We start from the raw sequence: 19511 nt of genomic DNA, 5'->3' as shown, positions 1-19511 counted from the left end.
TGTCATATGACAATAAAACAAGATCTCTCAATATGAGTCATATTTTCTCACAGGAATTAATTTATAAACAGTGTGTTCTTAATTAAGAGTTGAAAAGAAACATATGACCAAAGCAAAGGCAATCTAAATATAGAACTTTGAAATAATTTAAGTAGGGAATTGTGCTCTAAACCACTATCTGCCTAACCAGGTTCTGCAGAACTATCAGTACTCATCCAAAGGAAGGAAGGGAAGGAGAAAGAGAGGAAGTTAGGTGGTAAGGAGGGACATGGGAGGTCTCAAGGCCACACAAAATCAGGACATGATGAATTAAACATAAATAATTACACTTCCTTTGTGTGTGTACACACACTGGACGGCAGCTGGGGGACCCTTTTATCCGTGAAGTAATTGTAGATTTACAGGGAAGGGGGATCTGGTGATTCAGTAATGGTTTGAGTACAAGGGCTAATAGTCATAAGGCTTTGGTTTTTAACTCAAAGCCAAACCATTAGTAACAAAGCCAAAGTTTTATCTATCCAAAACTCTAACTCTTTCAAGTTCTCACTGTAAGAACCTACCAAACTAGAGTGTTTCCTCATTAAGGTCTTATAAACTTAGAAAATTCCTACAAATGTAAAATCCCTATGCCATTAAACAACTTCCTTTAAACAAAAAGGGCACCAAACAGAAGATAAAAAAAAAAAAAAAAAAAACAAACAAACAAAAAACTTTCTATAAGATAAACTTAACTCTGTACTTAATATAATGCCTATGATATATGGTAACTATTTATTTTTTTAAAGATTTTATTTATTTATCTGACAGACAGAGATCACAAGTAGGCAGAGAGGCAAGCAGAGAGAGAGAGGGAAGCAGGCTCCCTGCAGAGCAAAGAACCAGATGCGGGGCTCGATCCCAGGACTCTGGGATCATGACCTGAGCTGAAGGCAGAGGCTTTAACCCACTGAGCCACCCAGGTGCCCCTATGGTAACTATTTAATCGCCAATCTTTTATTAGCTGCCACTTTGAAAAATTACTGGATGAATTATGACTCCGAAAAAAATCACTGAAGGATCGTGGGAAAAGTAGAGATTTCCTTTAAAATCTTCTCCACATATTCCACAATAGTAAAAAGGCAATAAAAATTATTCTATTGGTAATACTTCAAAAAGTATACATGAATCAATTTAGCCGAGGACTTTAGTCCTGTGAGTATGTCTGATCAACGTAAGGCTGACCATCTACTGATAACACTGCCTCCTCCTGCTTTCCGTGCTTCTCCTTTGGGTCACTCTCAGGCAATGACGCAGGAAGGAAAGCAGAAACATGAATAAAGACTGGATTAAAAGTACAGAGCCATAAAATTGTTCAAAAAAATGGATACTGTCTTAGTCCATTCAGGCTGTGATTGTAACAAGAGTACCATGGACTAGGTGGCTGATCAACAACAAAAACTGATTTCTCACAGTTTGGGTGGCTGGTAAGTCTAGGATCCTGGTACATGCAGATACAGTATCCAGGGAGAATCTACTTTCTGGTGCAGAGATGGCCATCTTTTCACTACACCAAGGATGGCAGAAAGAGAAAGGGATCTCTCTCAGGCCTTTTTTATATGGAAACTCATCCCATTGTGAGGGTTCCACCTTCATGATCTAATCACCTCCCAAAGGTCCACCTCCTAATGCCATCTCTCTTGGGGTTAGGATGTCAACACATGAATTTTGAGGGGAAAATAAACATTCAGACCATAGCAGATGATATATAAAAGTGTGTTTTTCCAAATATAAATTAAGTGCTATCTGGACAATAGGAGATTCAAACTATTTTAGTATTTTATCTTAAGTCAACTATTCCATGATACAAACAGAAAAAAAAAAAAAGTATCAATTCCAGAATTCCAACATTAACTATTATGTCAAAAAAATGCAGTCTATATTTCTCACAAGTATGAAAGGCCATGTTTAAAAGGGTATCTATGGACTAACAAGAATAACTAAAACTTACTGTGCCGAGAACAACATTAAGTGCTTTCTATGGTTTCAGTCTTTCAATTCTCAAAACCAACCCTACTGAGTTATCCCCATTTTACAGATGAGAAAACTGAGCCTTAGGAGGTAAGATGATTAGTCCAAAGTCAACAAAGCAGGTGTCAGAGTTAGGACTCAGACTTGTTCAAAACACGACACCAGTGTTTCAATCCTTGTCAAATTCAGTCCATTAGTTATAAACACTGTTTTGACTCTAACATGGTTTCCTAAAGATTTTAAAGAAATCTTAAATATATTTCCATACTTTAATGACTCTCAACATGCAATGCAAGTTTTTTTCAGCAAGTTTTTAAATTCCAATATAGTTATCATAGTGTTATATTAGTTTCAGGTATATAACATAGTCATTCAACAATTCTATACATCACTCAGTGCTCATCGTAGTAAGTGTACTTTTTTTTTTTTTTTTTAAGATTTTATTTATTTGAGACAGTGGATGGGGAGGGGCAGAGGGAGAGGCAGAGAATCTCAGTCAGAGACTCCACACTAAGCCGGAGCCCCATGAAGGGCTTGACTCTGAGATCATGACCTGAGCCGAAATCAAGAGTCAGATACTTAACTGACTGAGCCACTCGGGCGAACTAAAAGTGTACTCGTTAGAGATGCAAATTTTTTTGTTAAGATTTTATTTATTTGATAGAGAGAGTGAGAGAGAGCATGAGAGGGGAGACGGTCAGGGGGAGAAGCAGACTCCCTGTGGAGCTGGGAGTCCGATGCGGGACTCGATCCTGAGACTCCAGGATCATGACCTGAGCCGAAGGCAGTGGCTTAACCAACTGAGCCACTCAGGTGCCCCAGAAATGCAAGTTTTTAAAACTACTATTTGGAGGGTTAAATCCCAGCCATTATAATTAACTTCCATTAAGTAGATGGCAAGCAGATGCCAGTTTTTGTTTTTTTTTTTAACAATCATACTAAGTCATATATTATCTCACTTAATCATTATCTATAAAACAGATACTATTCAACTTTACAGATGAAGAAACTAAGGCTTCAGAGCCATGGAGTGACTTGCCCAAAGTCATAAACAGTTATGGGGTAGACCTGGGATTCAAATTCAATCAGTGCACTCCTATAATGCATTGAACAGACCACAACCGAAAGAAGCCTCCACAGTGTCAGACCAATTGCCTCGGTCAACCCATCTGCTGATCATTTCATGAAAGACTAACAGTATGTTTCTAAATCACAGGTCAAATTTCCTCTGCCTGAAGCTGTACAAATATAATTACTAGTCCTTTCCTCTTTAAACAAAAATACATCTCTAGGATAGTCTGGCAATTGCTGTAAACAAATTTACCAGATATACTGCTTTTGTTACTACCATGGCATAAGCACCCTGAATTTTCCTTATTGGAATAAAGTCTGTGAAGCCTTTTTGCAGGAAAATCTCTAGGACTTTTTAAAGTATCACAACGTTGAGGAAATGTTGATACATTAAAATAAATCTTGACCTAGTAAAAACTGGCACTAGGCCTTTTATTTTCTTGCAGTCAGCAAAACTACAAACCTATAAAAATTCAAATGGTAGTTAAGGGCATGCATTTTGAAGTGCTTGCATACGTGGTGAGTCACTTTACAAACTAATACTTTATACTGAAAACTTTTTTATCCTGGATATGTAGGCAGAAATCACTTTACAAACCTCTAAGTACTATACAATGAAAAGAAAAGCAAGTCCATTTCGGGTTTTATCAATTGTTTTCTCTGACAACTATCTTCCTTAGGGGGAGAAAAGAGTATTATTACTTACTGGCTCCTCTCTACCTTGCTTTATAGTTCACACACATTCGGGAGCTGCTGTTTATAACCCTGTATTAATCTAGATCTTTAGAAAAAAATCAAATGAAGGCCAATTTAATCACCCGACAAAAATAAGCAAGTGTGTATGGGGAGAGCACAGTTGAAGGAAGCAGAGAGAACTGGGTCAGTAGGTGGCAGATGGTAACGGGTTCAAACTTGAAAGGAGTTCAAAAGCGTGGAGCAGGGTTTGTGAAAACTCCTCAAGTGCAATAGAAGCAAAAAAAGAAGAATGCATAATGTGTGGAAGAGAGGTCCTAATTTAGAAGGGTGTGCTATTGAGTACAACATTCGTCATCCAAAAACCTATTTTAATTCTTTTGGAATATACAGAATTAACAGTATTGTCAATAAAACATTATCTTTCTAGAACATTTCACAGGGTGACAACAAACTTACTTTCTCCCTTACTTTTTGCATAATATTCCTCTGATGGAGGTTCTGTCCTTATTTTACAGATTGGGAAACTTGAGGCTCAAGTTAAACAGTCTTTGGTGAGCTACAGCTCACACATCAAACTTGCGACTCGAAGACCAGCATTTTTTGTGTCACTGTATTAAACTGTGGCCATGACAGGACTACTCTTGGTATCTGTACAAGGAGTAAAGGAAATGCAACTGACCCTTGAACAATACGAGTTTGAACTGTGTAGCTCCACTATCTTTCAGTAAATATATTGGAAAATTTTTTGGAGATCTGCAACAATTTGAAAAAACAGAAGAACCATGTAGCCTAGAAATACAAGAAAATTAAGAATAAGACTACAGTATGTAACACACATAGCTGTTCATGGTTATCAGGAAGGCTTCCAGTAAACAGTAGGCTATTAGCAGTTAAGTTTTGGGGAGTCAAAATTACACACAGATTTTCGATTCTGCAGGGACTGGTACCCTTAACTTCCATGTTCAAAGGTCAACTGTCTATCCTTTGGTTTTATATATATATATATATATACATATATATATATATTATATATTTTATTTTATTTTTATTTTTTATTTTATTTTTATTATATTATATATATACATATATATATATATATAAAACAAAGAAACAGCTACTTCTGCCTTCTCTCAAGTTACACTAAGACTTAAAAGCTAAGACTTAAAAGCTAAGAAAATAGCATTCTGTGGTCACCAGACTAGGTTTAAATTATATGCAACTTTCCAACAAATACTATTTACCCTTAATAGAAACCCATGGAAGTACTTAAATAAAATGAAAGTGTTATTTATCTATTTCTTATTTACTGAAATTATTGTGAAAATAGCAAATTAGCATGGACTCAGTATTAATACAAACTCCGTGCACATATTTTTAATACACTTGTCAAAGTAACATTTAACATTCACTGTCCAGAATTCACAGCCATTCACTGTCAGGTTTTATCCATTTCTATTAGGATAAACACTTAGACTTTCCTTCAGATTTTTTGTCTGTAATATAAAAAACAAAAACAAAACAAACAAACAAATAAAAAACACTGAAGGATCAAATATTTAACCACCATTAAAAAATAAAAGGCTATTTCCTATTATGACCTATACAATAAGTAAGGGCTTTGTATACTAACCACCTAAAATATACCTGGATGGCCTGTAAGGTTAACTTCTCAAACCTATTTAGTTGCCAAAAGAATAGTATCCAAATTGCACATCACATTTTACCACGAGTAAGGAAGATTTAGAAACCATAATCCCTGCCTCCTCTTTACAAACTCAGTCTTTGTTATCAATTTGTGTCACCAGCATCTCAGCATTTAAACACACGAGACCATACGGGCCCCTATTTTCAGGGTCTATGGTGGTTACTGTATTCATGGTTCAAGATGCTGTTCTATAAAACCATTTCCTCCCTGGAACTTCAACCTGTCTCTTTCTTTGAACTAATTCCACAGCTATAACCCAGATATACGTGATATCCAGATTTTTTTTGGGGGGGGGGGAGAGAGAAAAAAAATCCCTGAAAAATCAGAAACTCACTCCATTTCTAGATGCTGCTCTGAGCATCAGAACTATATCCCCATTAAAAAAAAAAAAAAATTCATCATTCTGATTTCAGTCCCATTTAGAATGTCTACTAGCCTGGTAAGCTATTTAATTTTAAATACTCCTAGGAAATAGAATTGACAGGGATGGGGTCACCTTTGAGAAACTTATGGAAATCTGGGAGATGATGCCCTTCAAAAAATTTTTTTACTCCACCTAATTCAATATGATGACTTAAAGATCAATTCTGGGAAGTTGTTAACAAAACTTTCAAATTCATTCATCTCTCAAATTGTTGCATTCACTACACAGGTAATTTATTACTTTCCCAAAGGCATCTCTATTTTCTTTCTTGTTTCAGATGAATGGTAAAGAGACTTATTACAGTAAACATTCAGCTAACATATCAAATCAATCTTGTCATTAGTCAGGTAAGGAACATTAAAACAACATTCTATGTATTTTACATGAAGACAAAGAAACTTAAAGTCCACAAAACACAGTTTGAGAACTATCACAAATGCTTAGATCATACTTTGGAACCTACAAATTTCTAACCACATGTAAAATTTCACACGAATCACATGTAAAAATTGTTGCACCTTAAGCTTAAGTAACTTGTGCAGCATGGTACATGATGAATTTGTATCCTTTTCTTAATTGTTTCTAAAGCTCCAGGATATACCCTGGAGCTCCTGTCTCATCAACGTTTTATCACCCACCCCATACACGTAGGGCTTGAAGCTGGGTGCTTTACGAATCACAGATTTATAAAAGATAGGATCCCTTCCCTTCAGAAGTTTACAATCTTGCAGAAGAGATGAATAAAATGAATGCAGTGTGAACAGTACTCATCAACTACTAAGGGAGAACAGAAGAGGGCACTTCAGGGTGATTATTCAAATCACAGAACAGGTAGCATTTTTGGTAAACGAAAATGAGCAGGGATCACAAGACAGCGGCAGAAGAAATGTGCGGTTAATGTCTCTGAGGCTCAGGCAAATGGAATACGATGTTGGGATAAGAAGTAGGAGCCAGATAAAAATAGAACTTGGCCTTTCCCTTGTTAGGCAAAGGCCTTTGTTCAGAGTTATTAATACTTTCTTCCGAGAGGTTTACTGTCCTATAGTATGTAGAATGGGTTGAATAATAAAAAGGAAAAGGCAGAAAGACCAGTTAGAAAGCGACAGCAGTAACTGTCTAGCAAGCAGGAAGTACGAATGCTTGAATTTGGAGAACGGCAGTGGAAGCAGAAAGAAACAAACCAAAACTTATAATTCCTCCTGTTCTCATAAAAATTACTATTGAAATGGTCAGATATATCATGGGTTGATAAATAAAGGCATAAAATAAAACCAAACACTTGTAAACAGACTTGCAAGAAAAACTGCTTAAATTATCGCATAAAGTTGCCTATTCTACTTTGGAAAGAAACACTTTTTTAAAAAGTGTTTAAAAAAAACTTTTTTTAAAAAGTGTTTTTAAAAAGTGTTTTTAAATTTTAAAAATTCTTTACAGCTTTATTGAGATATAATCACATACCATACTGTTCTGGAAAAACCACTTGTAACAACTCCTTTCAAAGTATTCTAAGGTAGGATACACCATTTGTTAATGTAAGTCTTTAATTACATTTTTGTACTATTTTAAAGATATTTGTTGTAGGTGACCTAAAAATAAAACTTTAAAAACTACAATTAGAAAACGTCTACTAAGTTGAAAGGCAATCTATACTTTGCTACATATAAATTATTTCTTCAAAACTATCAAGGTCTATTTGATTCATACTAATTTTAAGATGCCAAAATACAATGTATGTCTCTATATTTCACAAGAAGAAGTATCTTATAAATATATTTCTCTGATTGCCAACATTATTTTTATGACCCAAATGGAAAAATACACATATAAATGCCCAAAAGATAAATTACCTGACCATAATAATTTACATGTTACCTTTCAGAGGTATAATACATATCAGGTTGATGAATAAAATATTTTTGATGAATTCGAATTATCAAAATGTATTATTATATATACAACTGAAGATCTTTTTTTCTTGCTTTAAATATTCCCTGCCCCCAGAAAATTCCTAAAGGCAAATTTCCAGGAGTGGAAAAAAAGTGTAGTTTGTCCATGCATTCAAGAAATATTTAGTCAACAAATATTTATGAGCTCCTTCTAAATCCCTGTCATCAAGCAACACTTTTTAAAAGTATAACTGATATACAAAATGCTGTACAACTTGATGAATTTGGAAGTAAGCACACACTCATGAAATCACTGCCACAGTCAATGTCATAAACATATCCAACACCTTCAGAAGTTGCTTTCCACCCTCTTTTTGTGTGGTTAGAACACTTAACATAAGACCTACCTCTTAGCAAATTTTTATGTATAAAATACAGTATTGCTAACTACAGGTGCTGTGCTATACAGCAGATCCCTAGGATTTATTCCTCTTGCGTACTTCAAGGTTTACACCTTTTGACCAAAACCTCGGTTTCCTCTTCCTCCCAATTCCTGGTAACCCCCATTCTATTCTCTGCTTCTGTGAGTTTGACTTTGGAGTCCTCACCGAAACGAGATCGTGTAGTATTTGTGCTTCTGGCTAGCTTATTTTACTTAGGGTAATGTCCTTTAGGTTCATCCACATTGTCACAAATGACAGGATTTCTTTCTTTTTTAAGGAATGGAAATACTGCATTTTCTTGATGTATTCACATGCCAATGGACATCCAGGTTGCTTTCATGTCTCGGTTACTGTGAATACTGCTGCAATGTATACAGGAGTGCAGACAGCTCTTCAAAATCCTGATTTCAATTTCTTCGGATATATACCCAGGAGTAGGACTCTGGATCAGATAGTAGTTCTTTATTTTTTGAGGAACCTCCACACTGCTCTATAGTAGCTGTACCAACCAAAACCCAGCATTATTCTTGCTTCTTTCAGATATATTAGTGATGAACACAACATAAAAAGATTCCTGCCCTCAGGGAGCTTTCACTTTAGAAGAGGAAAATAATAAACAATAATTTTAAAAAATTTTATGTCATGGTAGTTTTAAAGGTGATAAGTGCTGTGGAAAAAGAAAAGTGGAGAAAGGAAAGAGGGAAGCCCTCCACTCAGGGTGGAGTGGTTGCCAGGTAAGGCCTCGTTAAGATGATGTGATGGCCTGGTCAGCAAAGACAGGAACAGGAACTTTAAATTTTACACAACAAAGATGAGGGCTTTTCAACAGAGGAATGATTTTCATCTTTAAAAAGAAGCCAATACCATGCACTGTTAGAATTGGATGTCAAAAAAGGTAAAGTTGATTTCTTTTAAAAAGGAAGAGTATAAGTACTATTAAAAAAAAAAAAAAAGTTAGTGAGTAGGACTGCAAACCAGCTACCTCGGATCTAGAATCCCAAATAACAGCTAACATATACAATTATGGCCAGTATTGCTCAAGGAGCCCTATCCCTCACAACGACTCCACATGTGACCATATTCAAAGGTCAACAGAACCTTATCCACATTCTGAACACTAAAGAAGCTTAAAGCAAGGCAATTTGGTAGTAAAATCTGACCTAAGTTCATATGAGGTAGCATATGTCTTGATTTATCCTACTTGGCAAATATATGCATGAAGAAACATTAATTAACCCTCATAATGTAGGTAACCTTTAAATATCCTAACTGATGAAAGTCACAGGTACACCGATATGTATACATATAACCTTTTTTTAACTGCCCTATTTTATGTGGGAGATAGTGGAATTACATCACTCAGTTTTATCACATTCAAATTGAACCAGCCATGCTTCAAAAAAAAAAAAAAAAAAAAAAAAAGGAAAAAAGAAACATACAATAAGAAGATTAAAATTCTATCCATCATATAACCCAGAGTAAGGTGGAAGCTATTACTCATCTGCTGTTACAGATTTCGATTCGGTGGTTTAAAGATATGTATTTTTCATACATGTTCCCTAAACACGGGCGAATTGCTTTATCTGATGTTCAACCTAAGAAAATGTTAATTATTTCAGCAGTGAAGGCAAAACAGGCAGTTTGAGACCCACTCAATGATGGTATATTAGCTTCTGACAGCACGAGCAGGAAGGTGAGAAAGAGAGAGAATCTGAAGCAGACTACTCACCGGATGTGGACCCCGACAGGAGGCTCGATCTCAGGAGCCTGAAATCACGAGCTGAGCCCAAACCCAGAGTGGGCCGCTAAAGCGACTGTGCCACCTAGCACCCCTAAAGGATAACTAGATATGAAATTGACTAAAGCCTTGTCTTTTAAAAACCCAAGATGTAATTCTATAGCTGTGTTGTCCAATATGATAGCCACTAGATACATGTGGCTATGAAGCACTTGAAAAGGGACTAGTTTGCCTTTTTAAAATTTTTTCAATTTTAATTTTCAATTTTATTTTTATATATATTTACACACACACACACTTGCAGCAAGAATTACTATCACACTCACTGACTGGGCCAAACAGAGCCCCTTGTGAGCAAAAGACTCGCCCCTCCTCATGTAGCACTACTACACTTGCGAGTTCCCTGGCCAGGCAGTGGCCTCAACTCCAAGCTCTAACAATGTAGAGGAAAGATGATTAGTTTTAACTGAGAAGTGGCATAAGTGAAAATATACACTGAATTTCAAAAGCCTACTATAAGAAAATAAATGTAAGATATCTCATAATTTTATATTAATTATGCAATGAAATATATTTTGCTGATATTGGGTTAAACAAAAAATTTTATTAAATGATCAGTTTCTTTTTCCCTTTTTAATGTGCCTGCTGGGCAATTTAAAATCACATGTGCAGCTTACATTATACTTCTTTTGAATGAACATCACTGCTCTCAAGACTGAGAAAAAGACCTGACAAAAAATTTCTCAAGTACTTATGTTCTAGAATGAATAATTTCACTTTAGATCACCGAAAAGATTAACCACAACACAGATAAAAGTAGAAAGAAATATTCATCACAAATGCTAAGGTAAGTTTTTTGTGACTCTAGAGTGTATTATTTTAGATATTCAAGAGGTATCCCAAAATTCAAGAATAAGATAAAAGCTTCATGTATAAAATGTCTGATTTAATTTAAAATTTCAGTATTTCCACAGTAGTAAATATATATGGGAGGGTTTTACGTCCTATTTTCCTTCAGTAGGGTTAGGAGAGATCTAAGTTTCATAGATCAAATACAAGCTGTAATGGCATCAGAAAACAGGCAACTTATTTTTAATAGATGGGAAAATTTCATTTCTCCTAAAAAAAAAAACACTTTAGAGTTTACACAAAATTGGAGAAAAATAAATCTGTATCACAGTATAATCTGTCATTACAAAAAGATACACTGATTGACATTTCCCAAATATCCTCAAGAGCACTCCAAGTATGCCTTCTACTAAAGTCAGACATACACATGCTCCACAATCCAGTAGTTCAGCTCCTGTGCATACACTCATCAGAAAGGAATGCTTATTCCTACCAAATGATCTAAAAAAAATTCATGGCAGCCTTATTTGTAGCCCCAAATTGGAAAGCTATTCACTGCCCATCTACAGTGGAAAGGATAAACAGTGGTGTGATCACAACAAAATAGACAACTGGGGGAACACAGGACACACACACGATGATGCTCAGAGACAAGATGCTGATGAAAAGCTCCAACACAAGAGTTCGTATTACGTGATTCCACCCATAAGAAGGTCAAAAACAGGCAAAACGAACACATGGCAAAAATGCCATAGATTTGTTTCTGTTGAGTAGAGGTAGTACTGACTAGGAAAGACAGCCTTCTGAAGTAGGGTGTTAGTTACTCAGGGTATGCTGATGTGTAACAAGAAAAAAAAAATCACCGAACTAGCAAGTAAGAGTGTCTATTTGACTACATGAAGTTATACCTTGGTAAAAGTTTGTTTTTTTTTTTTTTAAAGTAACTTTTTTTTTAAGGGGCCTTAAGTATCATTAGTTTCAAAAGAATTACTTAAAACAAATTCCTATTTTGAATTTACATTCTTTTTTTTAAAATTTACATTCTTATTCTGAATTTACTTAATCCTACAACTAAACTGAATTTATTTGCATTTTTAATAAAAAGTCATAACCAGTTCAACTTTATTCAAACATCCTCTTAATTTTGAGATTACGTGATAAACTTTCATAAATGGATAATTCATGACTTTAAAAGTGTAACAAGCCTCTGTATAACTAATGAACTATTTGAATGTCTGTTTCAAATATTTAATTGTAATAGTTCACTCTTATCTTCAATTTAAAAAGATAACTTTCCATGGATGAGAAGAACAAATATTGTTAAAAGGTTTAAATTACCCCAAGCAGGGGCGCCTGGGTGGCTCAGTGGGTTAAAGCCTCTGCCTTCGACTCAGGTCATGATCTCAGAGTCCTGGGATCGAGCCCCGCATCGGGCTCTCTGCTCTGGCGGGGAGCCTGCTTCCCCCTGCCTCTCTGCCTACTTGTGATCTCTCTCTCTCTGTCAAATAAATAAATAAAATGTTTAATAAATTACCCCAAGCAATCTATACCATTAATACGATCCCTATCAAAATACCAACAGTGTTTTTCACAGAACTAAAAAAAAAAAATCCTAAAGTTTTTTTAAAGATTTTATTCATTTATTTGAGAGAGGGAGATAGAGCAGAAGCCTGGGGCTTGGCAGTGGGAGAAGCAGGCTCCCTGCTGAGCAGGGAGTACAACATGGGGCTCGATCCCAGGACCCTGAGATCATAACCTGAGCCAAAAGCAGATACTTAACCAACTGAGCCACCTGGTAACCCCCCAAAATCCTAAAATTTGTACAAAGACCCCAAATAGCCAAAGCAATTTTGCAAAAGAAAAGTACAGCTGGAGGTATTACAATCTCACACTTCAAGTTACAGTACAAAGGTGTAGTCATCAAAACAGTCTGGTATTAACACAAAAACAGACACACAGATCAATGGCACAGAATAGAGAGCTCAGATAGAAACCTACAATTATATGGTCAATTAATCCTTGACAAAGGAGGCAAGAATATGTAATGGGAAAAAGACAGTCTCTTCAACAAATGGTGCTGGGAAAACTGGACAGCTACATGCAAAACAATGAAACTGGACCACTTTCTTATACCACACACAAAAATACACTCAAAATGGATTAAAGACCTAAATGTGAGACCTGAAACCATAAAAGTCCTAGAAGACAGCAAAGGCAATAAGGTCTGTGACATCGGCCATAGCAATATTTTTCTAGATAGGTCTCCTGAGGCAAGAGAAAGAGAAGCGAAATAAACTACTGGGACATCAAAGTGAAAAGCTTCTGCAACAGTGAAGGAAACAATCAACAAAACTAAAAGGCAACCTAGTGAATGGGAGAAGATACTTGAAAAGACATATCCAATAAAGGGTTAGCATCCAAAACATATAAAGAAGTATACAACTCAACACCCAAAAAACAAATAATCTGATTAAAAATGGGCATTTTTAAGACATTTCCCTAAAGAAGACATCCTGATAACCAACATACACGAAAAGATGTTCAACATCAGTCATCATCAGGAAATGCAAAATCCAAGCTGCAATGAGGTATCACCTCACACCTGTCAGAATGGCTGAAAACAAAAACACAAGAAACTATAAGTGTTGGGGAGGATGTAGAGAAAAAGGAACTCTCTTTCACTGTTGGTAAATGCAAATGGTATTCACTGAATGCAAATGGTATAGCCGCTGTGGAAAACAGTGTGGCGGTTCCTCAAAAAGTTGAAAATAGAACTGCCATATATATACACATAGGAACATATATATGTATGTATATATAAAATAATATATAATGGAATATTATTCAGCTATAAAAAAGAATGAAATCTTGCTACTTGCAATGGCATGGATGATCTAGAGAGTATAATGTTAACTGAAATAACTCAGTCAGAGAAAGACAAATATCATTATGATTTCACTCATATGTGGAATTTAAGAAACAAAACAAACAAGTAAGGAAAAAAAGAGAGAGAGAAAAAGAAGGAGAAGGACAAGCCAAAAAACAGACTCTTAACTATAGAAAACAAACTGATGGTTACTAGAGGAGAGGTGGATGGGGGATGGGCGAAATAGGTGATGGGGATTAGGGAGTGCACTCGTGTTAAACATGGGGTGATGTATGGAATTGCTGAAATCACTGCATTGTATACGTGAAATTACTATAACACTGTGTGTTAATTATACCAGAATTATAATAAATACCAGTAACCCCTCCACCCAAATAAAAAGGTAACTAAATTTCACAAAATCCAGAGTTTCTGATCATATCATTTCTTTCACTGGTAATAGTCAAAATTAAAGTTAACAGTTGGGGTTCACTTTTAATTTCTTTTATAGTCCTAATGTCTTTATTTAAATTTCTTACTCACTTTTACCCTCCCTCTCATAACTGACAAGAGGAAGGAGAAAACGTCACTTTGTCAATGGTGAAAAATTTTTAACACAGAAAGTTACTACTTTAAAAGTTCAATATATTGTGCTGTGGAAACATAAAAGACTGTAAATGTAACCAATCCTAGGAATTCATATGGTTTGACAAGTGATTAAGAAAATCTGTGACACTGATTTCTGTGTTATCTCATGAGAATATAAGTAATAAATATCCAGTTAATAAAGAAAACATGTATTCAAAGAAGTTGACTATTCACTACAACTTTAAGAAATACATTATTTTATTAAATATTTCTATTTCAAGCAAGAGAGCAGGAAAGTTTAGGAAAACACAAAACTTAGGGGAGGTTTAAAGGTGGATATTAAGAAGGAAACTTTGGATAAGGCTAAAAGGAACTGTTTTCACCACTGACTTTAGTCTAATTTGGTGCAACCACATGGGATCTTGGGGTCACAAAAGACAAAAACATAAAATGGGTTAAGTTTCTTCCTTCCTTCCTAGCAATACATTACATGTCTGAGACTCAGGCTTTGCAAGCAGATGAATTATTATGCAACACTGATCTAACCACGTGATAACGCAGATAGGGAACTTAGCAGATGGACATAGGCAGAGTCAGGTGTCCAGGGATCCTGATGAAAGACTGGCAGAAATGTAGACGGCAGCTGATCCCTATACTACAAGGTGGAGTTGTCAAAGGCAGGCAGGACTTTAGCCCTGCCTGATTAATTTAATGTATATTCCACACTGTCTTAGATAAATAAGTGCCTTCAATATCTCATTTTCAAATGAAAACATTCTTTAAAATAGTTCTATATGAAAAAAGGTAAAATGTAAATACTTCAGGTGCTTAAAATAGGCAACACTGTTTCTATCTAAGCCAGATTTATTTATTTTTTTTTGGAAGATTTTATTTATTTATTTGTCAGAGAGAGAGAGAGGAGAGAGTGAGTACAAGCAAGGGGAACAGCAGGCAGAGGGAGAAGGAGGTTCCCCACTGAGCAGGGAGCCTGACGTGGGACTCGATCCCAGGACCCTGGAATCATGACCTGAGCTGAAGGCAGATGCTTAACCGACTGAGCCATCCAGGCATCCCACTTAACCAGATTTTTAAACAAGATTTATTTATTTATTGTAGAGAGAGAAAAAGAGAGAGTGGTGGCGGGTAGAGGGAGAGAATCTCAAGCAGATTCCCTGTTGAGTGACGAGCCCCACAAGGAGCTTGATCTCATGACCCTGAGATCACAACCTCAGTAGAAATCAAGAGCGAGATGCTTAACAAACTGTGCTACCCAGCCACCCCCCTAAAGCAGCTTTCTTTTACTGACTTACACAAAATTCAGAATTACCAACACTGAAATATATCCCTCTCCTCTGTTACAAACATCAAACAACTAGTTAACCAATATCTGAAACTTAAAGAAAAACAAATAACAAAATGCAACATAATAATCTTTCTATAATTGGTAAGGCTTAACTATATTTTTTTTAAAAAATGGAGCAACAGACAAAATACAATACCTTCCGGATGTGTGTCTCCTGACGGTTAAAATAATGGGTCCTGAGAACAGAGGTCTGAAATAGCTCACAGTCCAGAAACTCCCTGAAAATTAAGAAAAATAAATATTACTTCAAATGCCTCTTATCTCAAAGAATTTCAATGGTATGTTTTACAATGGAATCTTAATCATTGACTAAAATAAATTATCTCAAAAAATAACAAAAAAGATGTAAGATAAAAAATATTCTTCATTATACATGCTTTCCTCAGGCATAGCTGTTGACCATATCTGATGAACAATCTGCTTACAAAATTATTTACCAAAATACACTGTCTTTATACTATACAAACACCATTACCTAGTCTCAAGGTGAGAAGTTAATGGTGATGAAGTGGAATTCTGAGATAAAAGCTACTAGGATTATTCTGTAGTCAATACTGAGTTTGAAACACCTCTTTTTTTCCTCTCTCTTTCTCCTCTAGACCACTAGGAACAAAAAACGTTGAGCTGAGATTTAGAAGCCTTCTAGATACAGAATGACATCAACGTGTGGGCAAGTTTATACCCTCAGGAATAGAAGAGCAGGTGAAGACTTTCTGACCATCAAGAGACACAGCCTGTACTTTAATACTGCGGTGGCCGAGGGGACTTTATATTGATCAAGAAGCTAATGGACAGTGAAGTTAGTTGGTCATAACGAAAGCGTGACGCAGACACCCTGATGCCACTACGGCAACTTCAACTTCTGAAAATACAGTAGCTACTTTTCATCATTACTTCATTTTACCAGTGTCTGTAGTTTCCCTAAAAACACATAGAGGTACCAAATTTCTTTGAGTAATGCTTTCTCAACACCCTACCCAAGTAGGCTCTTTGACCATTATGCTTCCAGATCACTTTCTGGGCATCGGGCTTCTTCTTATTCTCACTGTGACTAAGAACCCCTCACTCATCTTTGAGTCCTCCGACACCTAACATGGTGTGAGGCCCAGAGCTGACCTGCTCCACCAATCAGTGGATCTTTGAGACTTCTTCAATTAATATGCTATGCTGAAGTAAAAATAATAACATGAAAGAAAGAGGGTAATTATATTGGCCAACTACAATGAGGAATACTTGCCTTTTAATTACTTCACTCATACACACACACACACACACACACACACACACAATCCTTCATCAGCAAAACTCTTCTAGTATCTATATTAATGCTCTCGATCCCTTACAGACAATCAGCCTGGTAGGGTGGCAGATCTCCTTTCTGAACTAGGACTCCAATCCTGCTGTCCGAGGTCCTGCACCAACTGGCCTGATAATTGCACATGAACACAAATTCTCTATGCACATACATCAGCTGCTCCTAAGCAACCCTCCATCAGCAGCAGGAAATGTCACCTACATGTATGAGTCAAAGATACCCAGAATCATAACTAAGGGCAGAATGTTCCCAAAATTTTAGAAGTAGACAGACGGTATCATCTTAAAATAGAATTATAACTATTAGAGACAGATAACAAACAAACAAACAAAAACCCTGAAAAGACCTCCCAGGGGTTTAAAGAAAAAAAAAAAAAAAAGAGCATTATCATCTCCTATTAGGACATTACTTTTTCAGCAGCTAAATAAAAACATTACCAAATCATTTTATGTAATAAAATTTAACCTTATTTTGACCTTCCTCATAAAGCAAACAAATCTCTCTATCCAATAAGGTTCCATCTGAACTATGTAAGATGATAAGCAATACCTTAATTGCATTCATTTACATGACTTTGAAACTATTCTGGGCTGAAGTCACTGACTGCAAGGTCACAGAATACAAAAAGTAAAATGTATACAATTTACTGAGGAGGAATGATCCACTTAGAGTGATAGCACCTTCTCCCTCCTCATTAAAAGATACCAAATGCTTAATGCAATCAACAGGTGCAGAGTTCTCTTTTTGAAACATATCACACATATGCACACTGATTTTATAACTATAAATACATAGATATACTAAGAATATATATTAGAATAAGTTCATCATATATTATGGCTTGCTTGTTAAAATCAATCTGCCTGAATAGAGGTAAAATACAATTCACTAGCATTTAAAACCAAAAGATGAAACAGAGCTATTATATTTTCCATTCTCTCATGAAATTTCTAACAACTAAAATTCAGGTTATAAAGTTATAACAATTTTTAGGACAAGAACTGCAAACACAGGATCTTAAGTATATTAAGAGTTTCTGCTTTCTCTTTTTATAACCTAAACAAGCATACGTTCAACTGTTTTGCTTAGATTTTAAATGTCTCAAAGTCAGTAGTACCGTATTAGTAAAAGGAGGGAAATACAATAGACAGAAATTGATTACCACAGATTATAAGAGCCAATGCATATCTTTGAAAACTTCAGGAAATACCAAACCACACAAAAACAAGGTAACCTAACAAAATATTTCCCTTTAGTTTTGTAAAATTCTAATACAAACTAGATAATACTGGCACTTGAATTTACTGGAGAAAAGAGAAGGAAATGAAGATAGGATCTCAGGGGTACTTTAAAAATATTTATTAGTGGGGTGTCTGGGTGGCTCATTTAAGCCTCTGCCTTCGGCTCAGGTCATGATCCCAGCATCCTGGGATCGAGCCCCGCATCGGGCTCTCTGCTCAGCAGGGAACCTGCTTCACCCACTCTCTCTCTGCCTGCCTCTCTGCCTACTTGTGATCTCTGTCTGTCAAATAAATAAATAAAACCTTTAAAAAAATGTTTATTAGTACAAATGTAGAGCATCAGGTATTTGTTTTATGTTTAACATAACATCACTGGAATATTCATTTAAGAAATTTCTATCCAGGGTTGCCTGGGTGGCTCAGTCAGTTAAGTGCTCAGCTAGTGGTTTGGGCTCCAGTCATGATCTTGGGGTTGTAAGACTGAGCCCCACATCGGGCTCCGCACTGGGCTAGGAGCCTGCTTGGGATTCCCTCTCTCCCTCTGCCCCTCCCCTCTCTCTCTCTCAAAAAAAAAAAAAAAAAAAAGTTTCTGTCCATTAAATTAGATAAATCTCCGACATTTCATTAACTAACCAAGTACTTTTATATTCCTCAAGCCAATGTTTTGTAATTAAAACTGAGTTAGTGAAAGAGAAACAACCTTATTATAAAATGTATTTCTTTTCACCTTCTCTACCTTCACAGAAGGGCAAGACTTTTTTTCATGTAAATCTTTGTTAGATCCAAATAGTTTCAACCGATGCTACTCCACAAAGAACACAGGATAAATACATATTTATTTAAGTACTATATTCCTAAATAAACTCCAATACCATAATGTCATTTTGTCCTTTTTAAACGAGAAATAAAATATCTCATTTTTTTCTCTATAAGTTAAGCCAATTCACTTTGAATAGCTTAATAAAATTAATGCATACATATATTTCTAAAGGTACTAGTTACTATTATGATCCACATATAACTTTCAGTGGCCATATCTTCTTTAGATAAATTTTCTTCTGTAAGAAGCAATTCAGGGTCTAACACAATATACATAATTTGTATAACTATGTAACAGGCAATTCATGGTTCATATCCTTTGACAAGGATAAAAACATGGGGGCCAATCAGAATCTTCCAATATTGTTTCCAGTGTTCTTGGTCACATTTTTTTTTTCTTGGTCACATTTTTACTTAAACTCAAATCTCAGGTTGACAATAATTTCCTGTTAAGATGGCAGCCTTTTGTTATTTCTAAAACACTTCCCTCTGTCCACCCA

The 19511-nt window shown here is 35.7% G+C and overlaps 1 protein-coding gene across 2 annotated transcripts in view; it reads right to left on the bottom strand.

Moving 5' to 3' along the window:
• NRIP1 (nuclear receptor interacting protein 1) overlaps positions 1–19511 on the bottom strand; it is a 95967-nt gene that overhangs the window by 61441 nt on the left and 15015 nt on the right. Inside the window, exon 2 of one of the 2 annotated variants that reach the window (XM_080830367.1) lies at positions 15773–15854. The gene's annotated coding sequence lies outside the window, so the exon portion shown is untranslated. Of the gene's footprint in view, positions 1–15772; positions 16098–19511 lie in introns of those variants that run through there. The other variant, XM_080830368.1, reaches the window with a different exon arrangement.

Source organism: Martes martes (assembly GCF_963455335.1).
Source record: "Martes martes genome assembly, chromosome: 1".
In the NCBI taxonomy this organism is placed as follows: domain Eukaryota; kingdom Metazoa; phylum Chordata; class Mammalia; order Carnivora; family Mustelidae; genus Martes; species Martes martes.
The sequence above is the reverse complement of the archived record's forward strand: the minus strand, read 5'-3'. Positions and strand labels throughout refer to the sequence as shown.